Source organism: Eurosta solidaginis, chromosome X (assembly GCF_040869045.1).
Source record: "Eurosta solidaginis isolate ZX-2024a chromosome X, ASM4086904v1, whole genome shotgun sequence".
Taxonomy (NCBI): Eukaryota; Metazoa; Arthropoda; class Insecta; order Diptera; family Tephritidae; genus Eurosta; species Eurosta solidaginis.
The window spans coordinates 10,214,171-10,232,811 of NC_090324.1; the positions used below are offsets into that span (position 1 = coordinate 10,214,171).

At 38.5% G+C, this 18,641-nt stretch overlaps 1 protein-coding gene and 1 pseudogene across 9 annotated transcripts in view; both read right to left on the bottom strand.

The window, feature by feature from the left end:
- Wnk (Wnk kinase) overlaps window positions 1–18,641 on the bottom strand; it is a 1,618,425-nt gene that overhangs the window by 1,170,331 nt on the left and 429,453 nt on the right. The window lies entirely within an intron of this gene.
- On the bottom strand, window positions 8,314–10,430 carry LOC137234347 (uncharacterized; annotated as a pseudogene).

Consider the following 18,641-nt stretch of genomic DNA (forward strand, 5'->3'; position numbering starts at 1 on the left):
AGCAAGCAGAATGGCAAAAAGATGATCAGTTACTTAAATATTTTTCTATTTCAAATTTTAAAAGTACAGGGAATTCAATTTTAAAAAATTTACAAATACTATTAATAGAACCTGTCGAAACAGTTACGGACAACGACAAGAAACTTAAATTAATGGAAATTTACCACAATGACCCGATATCAGGAAGTCACTGCGGAAATAAAAAAGTATGACCCGTGATATTGTCACATACGTCAAAAATTGCAAAAAATGCCTTTTGAATAAAGTCAAGCCAAAAACCAAAGAAAATTTGGTGCTTACACCAACACCCTGCAAACCTTTCGACGTCGTAGTTATAGATACAATAGGACCTTTGCCTGAGTCGAATAATGGGAATAGGTTCGCGGTTACTATTATGTGCGACTTAAGCCAATACCTAGTTACAATATCAATCCCTGATAATACAGCAAAAACAATTGCAACAGCCATTTTTGAAGGCTTCATCCTCATTTATGGCATAATGAAATCAATTAAAACCGATTTAGGAACCGAATATAAAAATGAAATTTTCTCTGAATTAACTAAACTCCTAAAAATCGAACATAATTTTTCTACAGCTTACCATCATGAAACCCTAGGTACAATTGAAAGAAATCATCGGGTGTTTAATGAATATTTACGAGCTTTTCTAAATGATAACTTCCCCGAATGGGACGTTTATTTGAAATATTTTACATTCTTGCATAATACAACTCCTAGTACAGTCTTTGATAATGGGTTTACTCCATACGAATTAGTATTCGGTAGAAATGTTACCTTACCAAATGAAGTTCAAAAGGAACAAATCGATCCAATTTACAATGTTGAAAATTATGCAAAAGAAGTAAAATATAGACTACAAAAAACGCATAAAATAGCAAACGATTTAATTAATAAACATAAAATTAAAAATAAGAATATACATGATAAGAGGGCGCGTCCGTTAGCAGTAAATATAAACGATAAGGTAGTAATACAAAAAGAACCTAGAAATAAACATGAAAGCATTTACCAAGGACCATATATAGTTACAAAAATTGATGGAGTTAATGTCACGGTTTTTGATGACGTAAATAAAAAGGAAAAAACCGTTCACAAAAACCGAATCAATAAGGTAAACTGATAATTTTTTCTCATACAAATTTACAAACTAGCTTGTAACTAATTTTAAATTTTCATTACTCTGTTATTAGAGCATGAAATCTCAAATTAAAATTTATATTAATATACGAAAACAAAAATTTCAATTTGCATGTAAATAAAACCAAATATTAATATGCACGCACTATTTGGAATAAATATATAATACATTAATTTAGTGCAATTGAAATTAGAAAACAAATTACATGTAAGTAATCGAATTAATATTAACAAAATTTCATATGTAAAAGAAAAAAATTGTTCTGATTGAACGAATGAGAAAAAAGGGGAGGAACACCCTAATATCATACATTCATTCAACCAAAACAATTTGAAAGTCATAGGAACAAGAAGAATATGACAAATCTGATCAACTTGTCAGATTCTTCTTTTTCTAAGGAAGGGTGGTATAACCGCACTGCGTTACCCGCCTTTACGCAACAAAACACACCCCTGAGTGCAAGTGGCATCGCTGTCAGCTGTTGCCGAACAGCAATGCCAATTGCACTCAGCAAGGCCAATTGCATTTAGCTATAGGGAAAAATGGCAACGCAGCGTGGGTACATATTGAGAGTTGTTATAGAACCGGCAAATTACACACGCGAATAAATTGTAAAATCTAAATTAAGAGTAGAAATTAAAACCTAAAGAATAAACTAGAAACTAAAACTAGGTGCATTACTGAAAAACTAAAACGTGTAAAAGAAAAACAAAGTTTTAAATAAAACAAATAAACTTAACAAAATTAAGACAAACATTTTATTGAACAAAAGTGAACGTAAGTGTGTGTAGAGCTGTGTGTGTAGTGCAGCACATTTTTGGTGTCCAAGATGGACACCTTAAAACTCTGTGCTAGTCATGCTCGGAGGTCCAGAGCAACTATATATGTAATACTCCTATATTGCTAATAGAAAATGCTCGCAATGTGTTTTGAATTCGAAATCAAAACAAGACAGCCTATAAAATGTTTGTGTTTGTAGCAGCATAAGTGTGACAAGAAAAAATTTTAATTTAGGTACATTCGATTATTGAATACAAAAACAAAAACGTTTAAACAGCAATATATCGGCACTCTGATGTTTGGGAATGTACCTAGCCTTTTGTAGCAATATAGGAGTATTACATATCTGATAGCAACTAAATATGTATATTCCTTCAATTTTTGCCCACGTGAATCCAGTCCATGTTGGTGACATCTTTTCCTGTGGGAGAAGTTTTCCTGATCTCCAAATTGAGGCTTTCCCAGCTGAGTCTGAGAGCCAACCTTGCTCCTGGGTATAATATTGTAACAAATATAAGTTTTCCTTCATATTTTAAAACTTTTTCAATTTTTCTTTTATTCCTGGATGTGTATCCCGCGCAGCGTAGCAGCCTCCCTATCTTGGGTAGGTATTCCCACGGAGCAACCCAAATGTGGGTTGTGGATTCCTAATTTCAGGGCGTCGTCTACTCGCTCTGCCACTGGGGTTCACAGGGTGCATGAGGCCTCTCCTCCTCCACCACCACCCTCCTCGCCAGCCGATCTTGGTCGGGGCTGCTTATTTGAATATTCGCAGCTAACCTAAATTAATAGGCTGTCACTGTTTGCCGGCAGTTTAGTTCAGCTGCACTCACTTAACCATAATGCTTCTTTTCTACCTCCTTTTTCGTGGAGGCTATTCGGCAGCGTTGCCTACTTTTATACAAAATATTGTAGCACCTGCTGTGTAGTAGTGTATGGAGTAGCTGTAGTACTGTTTTTCGCGAATAGCTTTTGAACGGATGGAAAAACATTACTTCCGTGTTTGGAATCTTAATGTTGATATAACTACGCGTCTTTAGATATCCCATTCTTCGCCTTTTGTAACATTTGACCTGAGGTTTTTTGTTTTTTTGTTTTATAGGCCTATTGATAAAAGATTCAAGGTTCGATTCGAGCTCAAGGCCAGAACAATAATTTGTATGATAATTAGTGCTTTTTTCAATTTTTCTATAATTGAAAAAATATTTTTTATGTTTGGAATAGAAGGTAGAAATTTGTTTAGACAACCTGCCATAGGTGCACAGACAGATCCGATTTGAAGATTGCTAAGACTTCATTATAAGTAGGCTTTGTGCACGCTGCGCTAAAAAAAAATAATTGTTCCACTTCTATTCCAAAAATAAAAAACAATTTTTCAATTATAGAAATATACCGATGATGAAGGCTAAGCAACCTTCGAAACAGATATATATCCGCAGCTATGTCAGGTTGTCTGAAGAATGTTCTACCTTCTACACTCAGAGAAAAAATCGTTCTAAAACGAACGAAATAAGTTCAAAATTAAGAACATTCGTTGACAAAAGTCTGCTAAGTACGTTTTTTCTTAACTCGTGACCGATGGGCTCGTTTTAAGAACAGTTTTTGCAAGCACACCGTTCATATTTTATGACCACTTTGGTATTGATGTGTGCTCATTTCAAGCACAACTTTGGCTTGATTTAAGAGTTTTCGTTCTCACGCTTCGAGAACGATTTGTGGTCGATTTAACATTTTTCAGTCTCAATTCAAGAACGGTCTGTGCTTGAACTTTTGGGGGGAGTAGGAAGGTAATTTTTTCAATTAATACCCATTTATTTATTTTTTTTATTAATAATAATTTTTTTGTCATTAATAAAAATATTAATAACAAGAAAGCTATTATTAACTTCCAAAATATTAAAAAAAAGCATAATATGTATTTTTCTATATATTTCTCTTATTGAGAAATTCTTCTTTTTATTGATGCAATCTGAATATATACTTAAAACAGTTCATAACAAGTTTGAGAATTACCTGTGCATACGTGAATGGAACTGAACGAAAAATAAGAGTTAAAAAAATAGAGCATAAAAAAATTGTTTTAAAAAAATTCAGACTTCGACGGAATCGAAATCGCGCCACACGATCGCAACTGCAACATCATAGCCGCTGGGCCACTACAACTGATTGATAGCTTGTACCAAATGTTGTATTTAACATTGTAGTCCACGCGAATTGTACAATTTCTTTTTTCACGAACTTAATTTAAGAACATTGTTCTTAATTTAAGAACATCGTTCTCATTAATAGAACATTTGTTCATATTTTAAGACCAGCCGTTCTCTTTTCAAGAAAATGGTTGTGAGTTCAAGAACAAGGTTGTTGTTTTGAGAACAGGTCGTTCGTTTTTCAAGAACAAAAAAGTAAGAACATAAAAAGCTTGAATTAAGTCCGGTGGTGCTGGATTTTAGAACGGCGTTTTTCTCTGAGTGTATTCCAAAAATAAGAAATTATTTTTCAATTATAGAAAAATTAAAAAAAGCAATAATTATCATGCAATTTATTGTTTTAGGCCCTGAGCTCGAATCGATCATTGAAATATTTAAAGACCTTGAAATAAGCCTACAAATCCGACCCAGACAGGATTCCAAACTGCTTTCTTATTAAGTGTGCTGATTACATTTATCAGCCACTGACTTGTTTAATCTATATTTAAAATATTGAATTTTTCAACTGGGTGGAAAGAATCTTTTACTATCCCTCTTCATAAAATCAGGAGTATATTATTCTTTATAGAAAACTGAAGGGGCATAGCTAACCTGTCCGATAACCCAAAGTTATTTAAATCTATCGTTACCCATCAGCTTACATTTTATATAAATTTTCAATTGCAAACTCTCAACATGGGTTCTGTAAGGGCAAATATACCATCACCAATTTACTAGAGTTCACAGCTCACGTTTCTAAAGGTTTCAGACACAGACGTAATTTAAATCGATTTAGTAAAGCGTTTGACAAAGTATGCCATTCTCTCCTTGTTTACAAGCTTCATCAGCTTGGATTTCAACCCGGTTTTACCGGTTGGATATCATCCTATATCGCTGATCGTACTCAAAAAGTAATTTATAAAAACTTACATTCCGTCACCAACGACGCTTCCTGTGGTGCTCCGCAGGGCAGCCATCTTGGTCAAATTCTCTACTTGCGCTTCATAAACAATATTGCTATACAGTAAAGTTTATCTTAATCTGACGATATAGAACTTACGCTGACGATATAAAACTTTTTAAGTCCTACTCGTCGATTGAGGAAGTTATTTACTTTAAACGGATTTTAACAATTTAATTACTTGGTGCAACGTAAATTATATGCCGATCAATCTTACAAAACCTAAATGTATGTGTTTCTCTCAAAGAAATTTGCGACCAGCTTCATATACAATTAAAAACTATAGTCTAGAGATTGTAAATAATTTTGTTGACTTGGGACTCATGATAGATCCCAGTTTATAACATTAGTTATGGGTCGATTTCAAGCCCCTTTCTTCTCAGCGAAGTGAATTTTAGTGTTCTGTAATGTTTGGGGAATGAAAATAAAGTAATTTAGGTTGCAGTGCCCAGTTAGCGGCACCAGATAGACTTTACAGCCAATTGAAACGGCAGCAGGTTGAATTCTCCTCTTTATTCAAAAGTTGTTTTCTTTTATACAAAATTTCTATGAGCTAAAATACTTACTTACACTAATACTTACAAACTAAGTATAACACACACATACATTCAATTCCCTAGGAACTGCATTCAAAGCATAATTAAAATTGGCTGTGGAATGTGCAACGCAAGCATAGATGAATCATGTTACTAATTTGTCTACAGGTAAAGGCTTGTCGCGAGCAAGCTCTAAACAGTGGCATACCAAGGCTCAGGTTGCCATGTGATGCACCGTGTACAAAATATATGTTTGTACATATGAATAAATGTGCCAATAGAATCTCATGCCGTACCAAAGCGAGCCAAAATATACGTATATACAATTGTATGAATATGTATGTAAGAGTCAATGTATTTTAAGACATTCCAAAACGGGTTGAAATATATGTTTTTACAAACGAATGAATAACTTAATGAGTGAATGCTACAGTTCCCTCTCGAACTACGAGATACTACAAACTTCCTTTGAAACAATATAGAACGAACTTCGAAATAAATGAATATTTTCTGTGTTTATGCCAGGATTATAACTCTCACTCAAAAGCATTTGATAGCACGGACTCCCTTTTTTCTAGAAAAAAGACTATTCTGAGGTAAGAATATAATTAATTAGCACAAGCTTTCAAACTTTTGGCAGAGAGACTATTTCTAGTACTTTACACTTTTTTTCTGCAATTTTGCGAAATAAATAATCATGGCCTCAACCTTCCCCAAAAATTCAACATTGCTCATTTTATGCAAACATTTAAATTGCATCGATTTAAAAAGTCACAGTGAAGAACAAGTGAAGAATTTCGAGTGAAAGCAAATTTTTTATGGAAATATATATGGAATTATGTAGCATTGGAAAATCTATTGTTATCTCTATAGTATAAGAGGTTACTAATTTTTTATTTTTAAATCGATGCAAAAAAGATTTTTGCATAAAATGAGCAGTGTTTAGTTTTTGGAAAAAATTGAGGCCATGAAAATTTTTTCGTAAATTTGCGGAAAAAACTACTAAGTACTAGATTTAGTAGCTCCACAAAAATACAAAAGCTTGCTCTGAAAGTATAGAGTACTCGGATTTATTTTAAACTAAAATATTTAAAATATCTCTACCAGTTCAAAAGTTGTGGCCAATAGAAGAAATGATAACTCCACTTTAAATTCGCAATCTTTTACAAAGTACGCAAATTTTTCTAAAAACAAAGTATAGGAAAAATGTTATTATTTGACCATTTCCAAACAATGTAACTATTTTAGTTATCCGATTAAACCATGTACTCCTATATTGCTACAAAAGGCTAGGTACATTCCCAAACATCAGAGTGCCGATATATTGCTGATTAAACGTTTTTGTTTTCAATAATCGAATGTACCAAAATTTAAAATTTTTCTTGTCATACTTATGCTGCTACAATCACAAAAATTTTATATATTTTTTTTATATATTTTTTGATTTTGAATTCAAAACACATTGCGAGCATTTTCTATTAGCAATATAGTAGTATTACATATATGGATTAAAAAATTTGTATGTGGCACGCTTTTGTCCCCATACAGAACAAAAAGATAATATTATAATAATTATTTATTTTGTAATCCATAATTAAAATTATAAAATAACATGTAAGCACAAGCATTGTTTATGCAGGATTCGGGAGGATAAGTTGGAGTGGATGTTGTCCTTGAAACGATTGAATGCGATGAGCGTGTAGAGCTGGACAATCTACTAGAATATGTTGAATAGTTACTGTGGCTCATATCTTATTTCGTGCAGCTACAGAACAAAACTGTTGAGCTAAATGGAAAGGAAACTAGTGACGGTGTCAAAAAAATTAAAATACACAATTTTAATAAAAATATCCTTTTATTTGAACAAATACTTAATTTTCATATGTGTTTAGGACAGCAGGCTAACCCCAAAGTAAAATTAAGTTGTGGTTTACGAGTTACTTGATGAAATGTTGGATAATGGTTTTCCGCTTGCCACTGAAAGCAATATACTCAAAGAAGTCATAACCAAATATATTACGTACCATAGCCCACACCGTAAACGGCAAAAGCAACGTCATCTTACCATCGGGTCAGCTATCGGCTATACCATGGCGTCGCAGGGGTGTACGTTATAACAATAATGAAGCTTATTTCGATGGGATTGAAGAAGTTGATGCAATTGTTGATAAATCTGGCTCCACAGTGTTTGCTGAAATACAGGGATATATTGACTGCTGTTGCAAGCTTTCGGGTATGCCAGATCTCACGCTTTCGTTCATGATGAATTTTCCACCCCTTTTGGTGGTAGTCCAAAAAATGGAGGAACTACGAAGTGTATCGGGTATGTTGTATGTGCCTTCAATTTTCAAAATTTGTAACAAATCCTAAGTAATTTGGAAATGGGGTTGAAATTAACATTAACAAATTGGAAGTTGTAGTATGTGGGAAAACATGCATGTAAAGCAATTATGCTAGTTCAACTGTTGAGTCTTTACATTGGTCAGTAGTCTATCATGTCACTATAATTTCATGCTCAGCATCAAGTAGCGAGCTCATTAAAAAACTTTGATCCATCTCATCAACAGGTGTTGGAATAAGAGATTTAAAGGTGTTTGGTGTTTGCTCTTGCAATACGACCTGACTAATATTTGGTGCCTGTTGTTGTACTAATTCAACACGAACTTTCTCGTTGACATCAGCAGTGCCATTTTAGAATGGTACCATTAAATTATTATTATTATTCATTTGAAGGTTGTTATTTCTTTTAGTCGGGGTAAACAAGGAATTGACTGCATGAGCATCCTCTGTGTTTTGAATTGAGTTAATATTGTTGTTATTCGCTTCTTTGGCTGCAACCTCAGCAGGGTGCATGGTACACATATGAGATTGTTGTACCTCCTCGGCATGATTTCGTTTGTCACACTGATCACATTTGAGGTAGCGTGGTCTGGAGTGCACGTCGGCAATGTGACGCTGCAGCTCGGTTGAATTCTGAAAACTTTTCATACACTCATTACAATTAAATGGTGGCGAATCATGCGTTCTCATATGATTCTCAAGTGTCGCTTGTGTTGAAAAACGTTTATTACAATGCTGACAAGCATGCAGACGTGGGCAACCTGTCTGTTTTGAGCGATCCTGTACTGTTGGAAGCACAGTTTCCATGCAATGACCATTCTCATCACGTGAACGTTGTATATGTATGCGTAGCTTGTGTAATGAACTGAAGATACAGCCACAATTCGTACAAGAAGCTGCATTATAATTACCGCCACTCAATCTTTCCGGATGTAAGTGCTGGGTGTGGCGGCTTAGAAATGCCATACTGACGAAACCTTTCATACAAAATTCGCAACGTACTGGTAGATCGCCATTATGTGACTGATAGTTATGACGACGCATTGCATATTCATTCGCAACTACTTCTTGGCACTGTTCACATTTTATACAGTAACTTGAACGTTTACGATGTATACGCTCGTGGGCTTGTAAATTTGCGCGACGTACAAATACGCGGTCACATTCGTGACACTTAAATTGTGTAGGTTTAGTATGATTGCGTTGCTTAGCCGAATTGTATTTTTGTGAGCAATATGGGCATGTATAGGGTAAATGTGGATCGTGTACATCGAAGAAGTGTTGTGATAACGCATCAGAATTATCGAAAATTAGATGAGCAATAGAACCTGAGTTTGGACAATAACAATATTGACAGGCCAATGGATTGCCTGAAATGCGCGTTGGTAGTCCTTCATCAGCATCTGGTTCTAAATCATCTAAGTCACCGCTGGGTTCACTAGGATCAGAGCATGAAATGTAATCCATATCTTCTTCGAAATCCTCCTCAAACACTTCCTCTGCTTGATTTTTTTTTTTTCAAACACTTCATGTTGTACGACAGTTTTCTGGACTGCATTTGATTTCGATTTTTTTGTATAACGCTACCGTGTAACATATCTTCCAAATCTATATCGGTTTTATCATTTTTATCCACTATTCCATTTGCATTTATTGTGGTGGCATTTGGCACTAAAGTTACTGGTTTTGTATTTCTTGTTGTTACCAATGTTACTGCATCTGTATTCCTTGATGCTCTTGCTGTAATAGGAGCCTGCTGCCCATAATAAATATTTTGTATGGAAGGTGCAGCTGTAAATTGCAAAACATTTGTCTCTTCTGTTTTTGTATCCATAATGGCATGTGTAGTTATAGCATTACCGCCGCTAGTATCTAATAGAGAATTATTTAGTATTGACGTATAATCCTGCGTCAACAAAGATAGTGTTTCTGCTACACTAGCAGGCAGTTGCATGCTATTTAAACTGGCTATGACGTCAGCGCTAGTTGTTGTTGGTGGTTGTAAACAATCCAAAATGGCCATTAATTCAGCGCTTGTTACTGGAATATCAATTTTGATACCATTCAACAATACATTTTGATTTGTTAGATTTGCTACGTGGTTTGGGTTTTCGTGTTGCGACAGCACTGCAATTGGTTTGCTGTTGACGTCAACTGAGCTTGCTGCACTGACTGACAAACCAACGGCCACAAATTGTTGTAAAAGTTTTTGTTGCCCCAAAAACGCATTGCTGATGGAATACTTGTATATTACAGAATTGATTAAAACGATTAGCACAAGTGCGTTGTGGTAGACCATCGTTTACTCTTATATTCAACTCCCAGGCGTTTATTTGTGGATGCAAAAACTGCAGTTGTTCCTCAAGTCCCGCTAGGGGCTCGAACAGATATACGAATTCCACTTCGGCGCCGGTAACATAGAAATTTGCGCATAGGTGACACGCTTCTACGTGGGCAATTTGTTCCATAGTTAGCAGCCCGTTTGTCAAACAAAATGACGTTGACTCGCTCAGTATAATGTGGTGCTCTTATTTAAACTATTATATCTATTATATTATATATTTGCACAATAAGGAGATTAAAATCCGATTACGACAAAAAAACACTTCACCGCGTCTGCGTTGTTTTTTTGTTTTTTTTTTGACACGACTATGAGCACTTTGTGGGCGGCCGTGTCGCAAACGCCAGCACAATCACTGCGTCCGCCCTCTTTGTGAGCTTTTGTACTTAAAATTTACTTTATTTTATTCCCTGTTTGAAGCCTTTTTCAGATGATTTGCACTAGATAGGTAATGAAAGTATTTCCCGTCGGTTTAAATGATTTTGTTTTCTTTATTATTGTGGTGTCATCATCAAGATTCTGACATTACAATCATCATAAGGGTAAAACGTAATTGAAATATCTAACTTGGTAGTCCGTTTTCAACTTCCTTAGAATGGCTACTTTTGCAATCAATGCATTTAGAAGATAAATATCACTTTGCCTCAACAAATTTTATATATTTTTTGACGAATGAATAAATCTCACTTTTTCCTTCCTTTGTCCATGTTCCAAAATTCTTCTCGACATTTCTCTTTTTTTGAACATGCATTGTTATGGGTTGAATTTTCACTAGATTTATAAGTTGGGTAGCTCACGACGTAGACTCATTGGTTTGGTCTTTCGTGAACAGGATGACAATAGAAGGGATTATTAATTGGATGCCGCAGATTCTTCTGCCTCATCGCGATTGTAGGGTAAGATGATGAGCTTTACCAAGGGTCGAGTTATCTGGCCTTTCATCGTCATGATATCGACCACTCTGACGGGATCATCAGGTCCTGGGTGTAATTTGACCATCCGTCCGAGTCTCCATTCGTTTGGAGACAAATTATCCTCCTTGATTACGACCAGGTCCCCGATTTTTAGGTTCGTTTTGGGATATCTCCATTTATTTCTCTTCTGCAGTTCAGAGAGGTATTCCGATTTCCACCCTTACTCCTTCTGCAAGAGGTGGAAATCGGGATTTTAACTTTTGCCATCGATTTATGATTGAGGCAGAGTTTTCGCTGGCATCAGGTTCTGGTGGAGATAAGAGATGCCCTCCTATCAGAAATTGGCCTGGGGTTAGTGGCTCCAGGTCTGATGCATTGTTTGACGCAGGGCTCAATGGTTGGGAGTTGAGGCAGGCTTCGATCCTGCATAGCAAAGTCGCAAACTCCTCAAAGGTGAATTTGCAACTTGAAGCGGTTTTTGTGAAGTGGCTTTTAAAACTTTTCACTCCCGTCTCCCACAGTCCCCCCATGTGAGGAGCTGATGCGGGAATGAAGTGCCACGATAAGGATTGATGGGAGTACTTGGATAGGGTGTTATCGCGGGCATTTTGTAGGAATTCCCTCATTTCCGCTTTAAGTGCTCTAGAAGCCCCTACAAAATTCGTGCCATTGTCGGAAAACATTTTACTAGGGCAGCCTCTTCGCGATACGAACCTCGCAAATGCTGATAAAAATGATTGGGTGCTGAGGTCGGAGGTGGGTTCCAGGTGAATCGCTTTCGTTGCAAAGCAAACGAACAAGCACACATACCCCTTCGACACTCTACAACCTCGCCCTCGAAAGGTCTTTATATCGAAGGGTCCCGCAAAATCAACTCCTGTGTTTGTGAATGCCCGTGAGTACGTAGTTCTCTCCTTGGGTAAAATTCCCATTAGCTGGGTTTGAACACGTTTTCGGTAAATCGTGCATTCCTTGCAATTGTGGATTGTCGATTTTATCATGTTCTTGACCCGTGGTATCCAATACTGCGTACGGATGAGGCGTAGCATAAGTTGGTTTTCCCCATGGAGTGAGATCCTATGGGTAAACTTTACAATAAGACGCGACAACTGGCAATTATACGGCAAACTGACTGGATGTCGCTCGTTGTACGGGATATCTTCGAAAGCTTCGAGGCGGCAGCCTGCCCTCATAACCCCCCTTTCATCTAAGAATGGGTTCAGTGGTAGTACCTCGCTCTTTGCTCCTATAAGTTTTTTAGATTTTAAAGCTGAATACTCCTCCCCATAATGCCTCTTTTGGTAGATAACAATCAGACGTTGGGTCGTTGCTTTTATTTCGCTCGACGAAATTGAGCAAGAATTCGCCTGAAATGAGGCTCTTGTTTTTGGGTTGGTTCTTTGAAAGAATCTCCAGACGTAGAATAGTACTTTCAAAGCTCTCGAGAGGTCAGAAAATCTTGTGAGGATATCAGAGTCTGTATTTACTATTGATCAGTGTACCTGGACCCGCTTTTCTTCTGACGTGGTGGTATATTCTGTTTCTTGGGTAGGCCAATTTGAGCTATCTTCATGAAGCCAAGAAGGGCCCTCCCACCACAGGGCTTTGTTGATAAGATCTTCAGCGGGTATACCTCTACTTGCGAGATCTGCCGGGTTTGATGCCGAGTCGACATGAAGCCAGTCTTCTTTCCCTACTTTGTCAATTATTTTTGTCACCCTATGTGCAACGAAAGTGGACCACGAGCATGGGGGTTTGCGAATCCACGCAAGGACGATTATTGAATCCGTCCATAGATAGGTTGTAGGGTTGTTAAAATTGAGATTTTTCCCGACTGACTGTACTATTTCTGCTAGCAGAACCGCACCACATAGTTCAAGGCGGGGTAGAGATATAGTCTTGACCGGGGCTACTCCGGTTTTTGCGAAGAGCAGATTTACGAACACATGGTCCTCGATTTGTACCCTCAGGTATATTGCGGCTGCGTATGCTTTCTCTGAAGCGTCGCAAAAGCCATGTAGTTCGCTGCTCGCTACCGGGGAAAACTGTACCCAACGGGGTATACGAATGCTTTCAATATGTCGGTAGCTTTCTAAAAAATCATGCCATCTGTCGAATATCGCGGGAGATACGGCTGCGTCCCAGCCCGTGCCTTCCAGCCAAATACCTTGCATAATGATTTTCGAGGTAATAATAAATGGCCCTAGCCAACCTAGTGGATCAAATAATTTTGCTATAGCAGACAATATTGTTCTCTTTGTGAACACGACTTGGTTGTCTATGGGTTTCGTAGAAAAATAGAAATAGTCAGAGTGGACATTCCACCTGATCCCTAAGGCTTTAACCATGCTAGCATCCTCAAAGTTTTCATTTAATAAGTACGATCTTGGAATACCTTCCAGTAGTTGATCGCAATTTGAAGTCCACTTCCTGAGGGAGAAGCCGGCTGATTGTAATGCCGCTTGGATTTCGTCCCGTGCCTTGGTGGCGGTGGCAATGGTCCGCCCGCTAAAACGTCGTCGACATACATAAACTGTCGTATGATGTCCGATGCAATGGGATAGGTTTCCTCTACGTCCTCTGCTAGTTGAAGAAGGGTCCTTATGGCCAGGTAGGGCGCGCAGTTTACTCCGAAGGTCACCGTCTTCAATTCGTATATGCTGATGGGTTCGCTGGTGGATGACCTGAAGACGATGCGTTGATACCTGGTTTCCCTGGGCTCTAGCAATATCTGCCGGTACATCTTTTCGATGTCACTGTTGAATACGTATCGGAACAATCTCCAACGGAGTATGAGAATTGTTAGATCACTCTGAAGGACTGGGCCTGAATGAAGGACATCATTTAAACTGATTCCATTAGCAGTGGGACAGGAGGCGTTAAAAACAACTCTCACTTTAGTGGTGGTACTTTCTTCCTTAATTACTGCGTGATGGGGTAAAAAATAGGTGTCGCATGTATCTGCCGGAACATGCTCTTCTACCAGTGCCATATGAGCTAACGTTTCGTATTCGGATACGACTCGGTTATATTCCGTTTGCAATTCGGGATTTTTCGCTAACCGGGTTTCGTTTCTGAAAAATTGTGAGCAAGCGCTCTTAAGCGACGGTCCCAATGAGATACCCTTTTGAAAATCCTGCTTAAAAGGCAAAGACACGATATATTTGCCATCTTTATTTCTTTTGGTGGTTTTTTGATACAACTCCTCGCAGTAATTTTCGTCTTTGGTATAAATAGGGTTTTTGGGAATGTCTTCCAGCTCCCAAAAGGACGATATTTGTTTATCCAGTGATACCTCATTAAAAAATGACACACACCTGCCAGCTGGGCTGGCCGTTTCCGTTTGACCAGTTAATATCCAGCCAAATACTGTTTCCTGCGCAAGGAGGGTGCCTAAAACATTTTTCCGTATACCGCCTAGCATTATCTGCGCGTAAATATACCCACCCAAAATAAGATCTACTTGTTCATTTACAAAGAACCTCCGATCTGCTAGCACCAAGTCCGGGAAAACTTGGTGTGTCATGGGGTCAATCTGACAGGTTGGCAGATTGCCAGTGAGCTGGGCTAAAACCAATGCCGTAGTGTGTATGCGTACATTCGGGTTTATTGATGACCGCAACTGAATGAAGCATGCCTCTTTCACTTGGGCTGATACGGTGTTGTTTATCCCTGACACCTGTGAATTTAGTTTCCGACTAGGTAGATTTATTCTTCTTTTAAGGCGCTCCGAAATGAACGAGCACTCTGATCCGGAGTCTATTAGGGCGCGGGCCGAAAATTTTTCGTTGTTATAAAAGGTATTGACTTGCGCAGTACCTAATAGAACCCCCTTGAAGTTGGTTGGTTGATTATTTGCCGTGGAAAACTGACGTTGGGCCTGAGCCTGTGCCGAAGTAGATGGTCTTTGATCTAACTGTCTTTGTTGGGTTGTGGTTGGTTTTGCACTCGTGCCCGCATTTTGTTGAATATGCAGGAGTGTATGATGCCTTAGATGGCAAATGCTACAATTAAAGGAGCACGTACATTTGGAAACTGTGTGTTTTGCCGAGAGGCAATTCAGACACCCCCGACTCTCTGTTATAAACGCAACTCTGTCTACGATAGAGAGTCGATGGAAGCTTTGGCATTGTGACAGCTTGTGGTTGTTTTTCTTGCAGCATCTGCAAGTGTTTCTAGCTACACTTGCTTGGTAGGCACCTACTTTCTTTTGAGACAAATCATTATTATGTTTGGGTGGTGGTTGTTTGGGAGCTTTGGTACTTTTGCTACCTGTTAATCCCGAGACTGTTTCCAAGGTCTGGAACCTATTCGATAAAAATTTATCCATATCTTCCCACTTTGATATTTCAGTTTTATTCTCTATGGTCTGTTCCCATAAAGCTAGCGTGCTTTCGGGTAGTTTGGTGGAGCATAGATATGTGAATATCGCATTCCAATTGCCTATCTCAATTTGATGAGCTTTTAGAGCTGAGATGCAGTTATTTATTTCCCGCGTTATTAATCGCGGTGCCACACTCACTTTCTACGCTTTCAAGATTGAATAATATTTTTAATTGGGTATTGACGAGAATTCGTTTATTCTCATATCTTTCCCCTAAATTCTTCCACGCTGTGTCCAACCCATCGTTTGTAAGAGGGCATTTTTTAACTATATCCCTTGCCTCACCCTGCGTTTTTTGGTTGAGGTGAAATAACTTCTCAACTGGGGTGAGGCACTTATTTCGTATGTATATTGCCGTGAACATGTCACGGAACGTTGGCCAGGAGAGGTAGTCACCTTTGAATACATCCGTATCGCACGGAGGTAGTCGCATGCTGTGTTCTGGGTCAGGTGTCCCTTCTCCATCCTTATCGCGTTTAGTTAGCTTTGCCATTAATTCAGCCGTGGTTGAACTGCCGCGTACATATGCGGAATACGTCGCTTGGTATTTCGGTTTGGCCTGTGCTAACACCTTTTTCTCTGCCGTTTCAGAGTACAAGATATCCTCATAAGCTAGCTTTGCCTTTCTCCAATTATTCTTTAACTCTTCTTGGTGAATGGCTAGAGTATATTTTGTGTGTTCAGTTTGAGGTCTGCTGTTGAACTCAGCCTCAAACTGTGCCACTTCATCAGCTGCTTTAATGAATTTCTCCATATCGTTTGGTATTTAACAGAGAATAGCTATTATGCAGGGCCTAATTAGAAAATTCAAGTTTGACTCTCAGAAGCAAAGGGAAGGGTTTCAATAACCTAACACCACCACTCAGAAAAATTTTACCACAAAAGAAAAATTTTGGAATCACCTCTTTATGATCTTTTAAAATTTATTATAACCAAATATATATATATATGTATATGCAAGAAAGTGTTATTTCCAGCTCTTCGCCACTGAATACCAGAATTTATGAAAAATAATTATATACGTGTGTGTGATATAAGTATAATAAATATGTGATATAAAGCAGTGAAAAAAATCGAATATAAATGTGAGGATTGAACGACTCGAACCCAATTTATATTGTTTCTTAAAAAAAGATAACGACCAAAGTGGTGTTATAGAAATTTGGACAAGCACCTTTTTGTCACGAATAAGCTCAAAATTTGTATAATAATTTATAACCGCGATGGTTGCAAGAACCGAAAGTGCAGTGCAGTGCAACGTTTCAAGGGAAGTTTAAAGCCACTGACTGCTAGCCTTAGGCTGTGTCCAATACCTCTTACCACGGGTGGGGGAGAGTATTGGATAGACAAAATGATTTGTAATACCACTGTTTATTCAGTAATTTTTTAATCACCGCATGTGATTAATATGAATATACAATTTTTTCCACTTTTCTCTTGTGTCACTTTTTTAGCAAATTTTTTATCACCGCGTGTGATTTATATGAAAAAAACTTAACCACTTTTTTCTTTGTGTCACTTTTAATTTGAGCACATACCTTTTAACCAACGCTTTTATTAGTGTATTGACGCTGAACAAATTCCGTTGTTTTGTCCGGAATGGCTTTGTAGTCAACGCTTAGTGTGATGATTTGATAAATTTAATTGCTTTATTAGCGGACTGTATCCCGATATATTTCTGACTCCTTTACTAGCGCTGATGGACAATGAAAACTTGAGCTGGCGGATTCCAGACTAGTTTCTTTAATATATTCAGGAACTCTACTTTCTGGCGGTGTGACGTTTGATGTGGCTTAAACTTGCGGCTTCAAGACGTTCGAGCGTGCGTAAACTGCTGCGGTTTTAATCCAAGTGAAAGAGTTTCATTTCCACGCATTCCGTTTACCCCCAAAGCTAACAGGCCTTTGGCGGGGTAACTTAACGAAACGTCACTTTTTCTTTTAGTATAAGTGCTAACGGCCGTAACAAATAAGCGGTTTTGTATTAGATTGCATTAGGGTGGCCGGCCCACCCTAACCAGCTGGAAAACAACACAAATCGCCGTATCGAAGCCATCACGACTAGCCTGCCTCGCTCTACGTCGACCGCCGCCGATTCTCGAGGAGTCATTGCCACTCGCCAGCTAAGGACGCCGCTAACGTTCCGCAGTGGACGTACAGGGCTGGACCCCGTCGCTGGACCGGTACTGCGGCCCATGATATCGATTCCGCCGACTGCTATAGTGAAAATTGAAGCTGGAGGACGACTTCACCTGGTTCGAGCGCTAATCGATGTTTGTTCGCCGTCAACCGTCATATCGGCCGACTTGGTCCGGGATCTGCGGCTGGACGAAATTCGAGTGGGTAGCCAGACAGGCTGTGTGGTGTGTCTGCGGGGGAAGCACGGCGACAACAAACGCATTGCGACCCATGCCGTCGTCACACCACATTTCCACCGAGTGGCGCCTAGTCACAGCCTGGATCCAGCCATCGCGGCTATGTATACACACATCTGTCTCGCCGATCCAAAATTCTACGTCGCGTCGCCAGTACGCCTAGTTCTCGGGGCAGACGTATATGCCGACATTATGCTAAATCAAGTTCTGCCAGCGTCATTCGGCCCGCTCTTGGCGCAAAGCACAATCTTCGGCTTCGTGCTCTCTGGAGTATCCAGAGCCTAAAAGGTCGCAGATATAAATATCCAAAAAAAAAAATTTATTTTGAATTTGCCTTTAAATAATGAATTTTGTAATAAAGAATATTTTATACTTTGAACTCATCAGTCTGTCCATCCACAAATTTCTCATCTTTCTCCCTCTAGATATTGTCTACTCTAGCAGCAGGGCAAGGCGAGGTTGCGTACCACAAGGGGGCCGGCATGTTTAGGCCAGCAGGCTAACCCCAAAGGAAAATTAAGGGCCGGCCACCCTAATGCAATCTAATACAAAACCGCTTATTTGTTACGGCCGTTAGCACTTATACTAAAAGAAAAAGTGACGTTTCGTTAAGTTACACCGCCAAAGGCCTGTTAGCTTTGGGGGTAAACGGAATGCGTGGAAAGG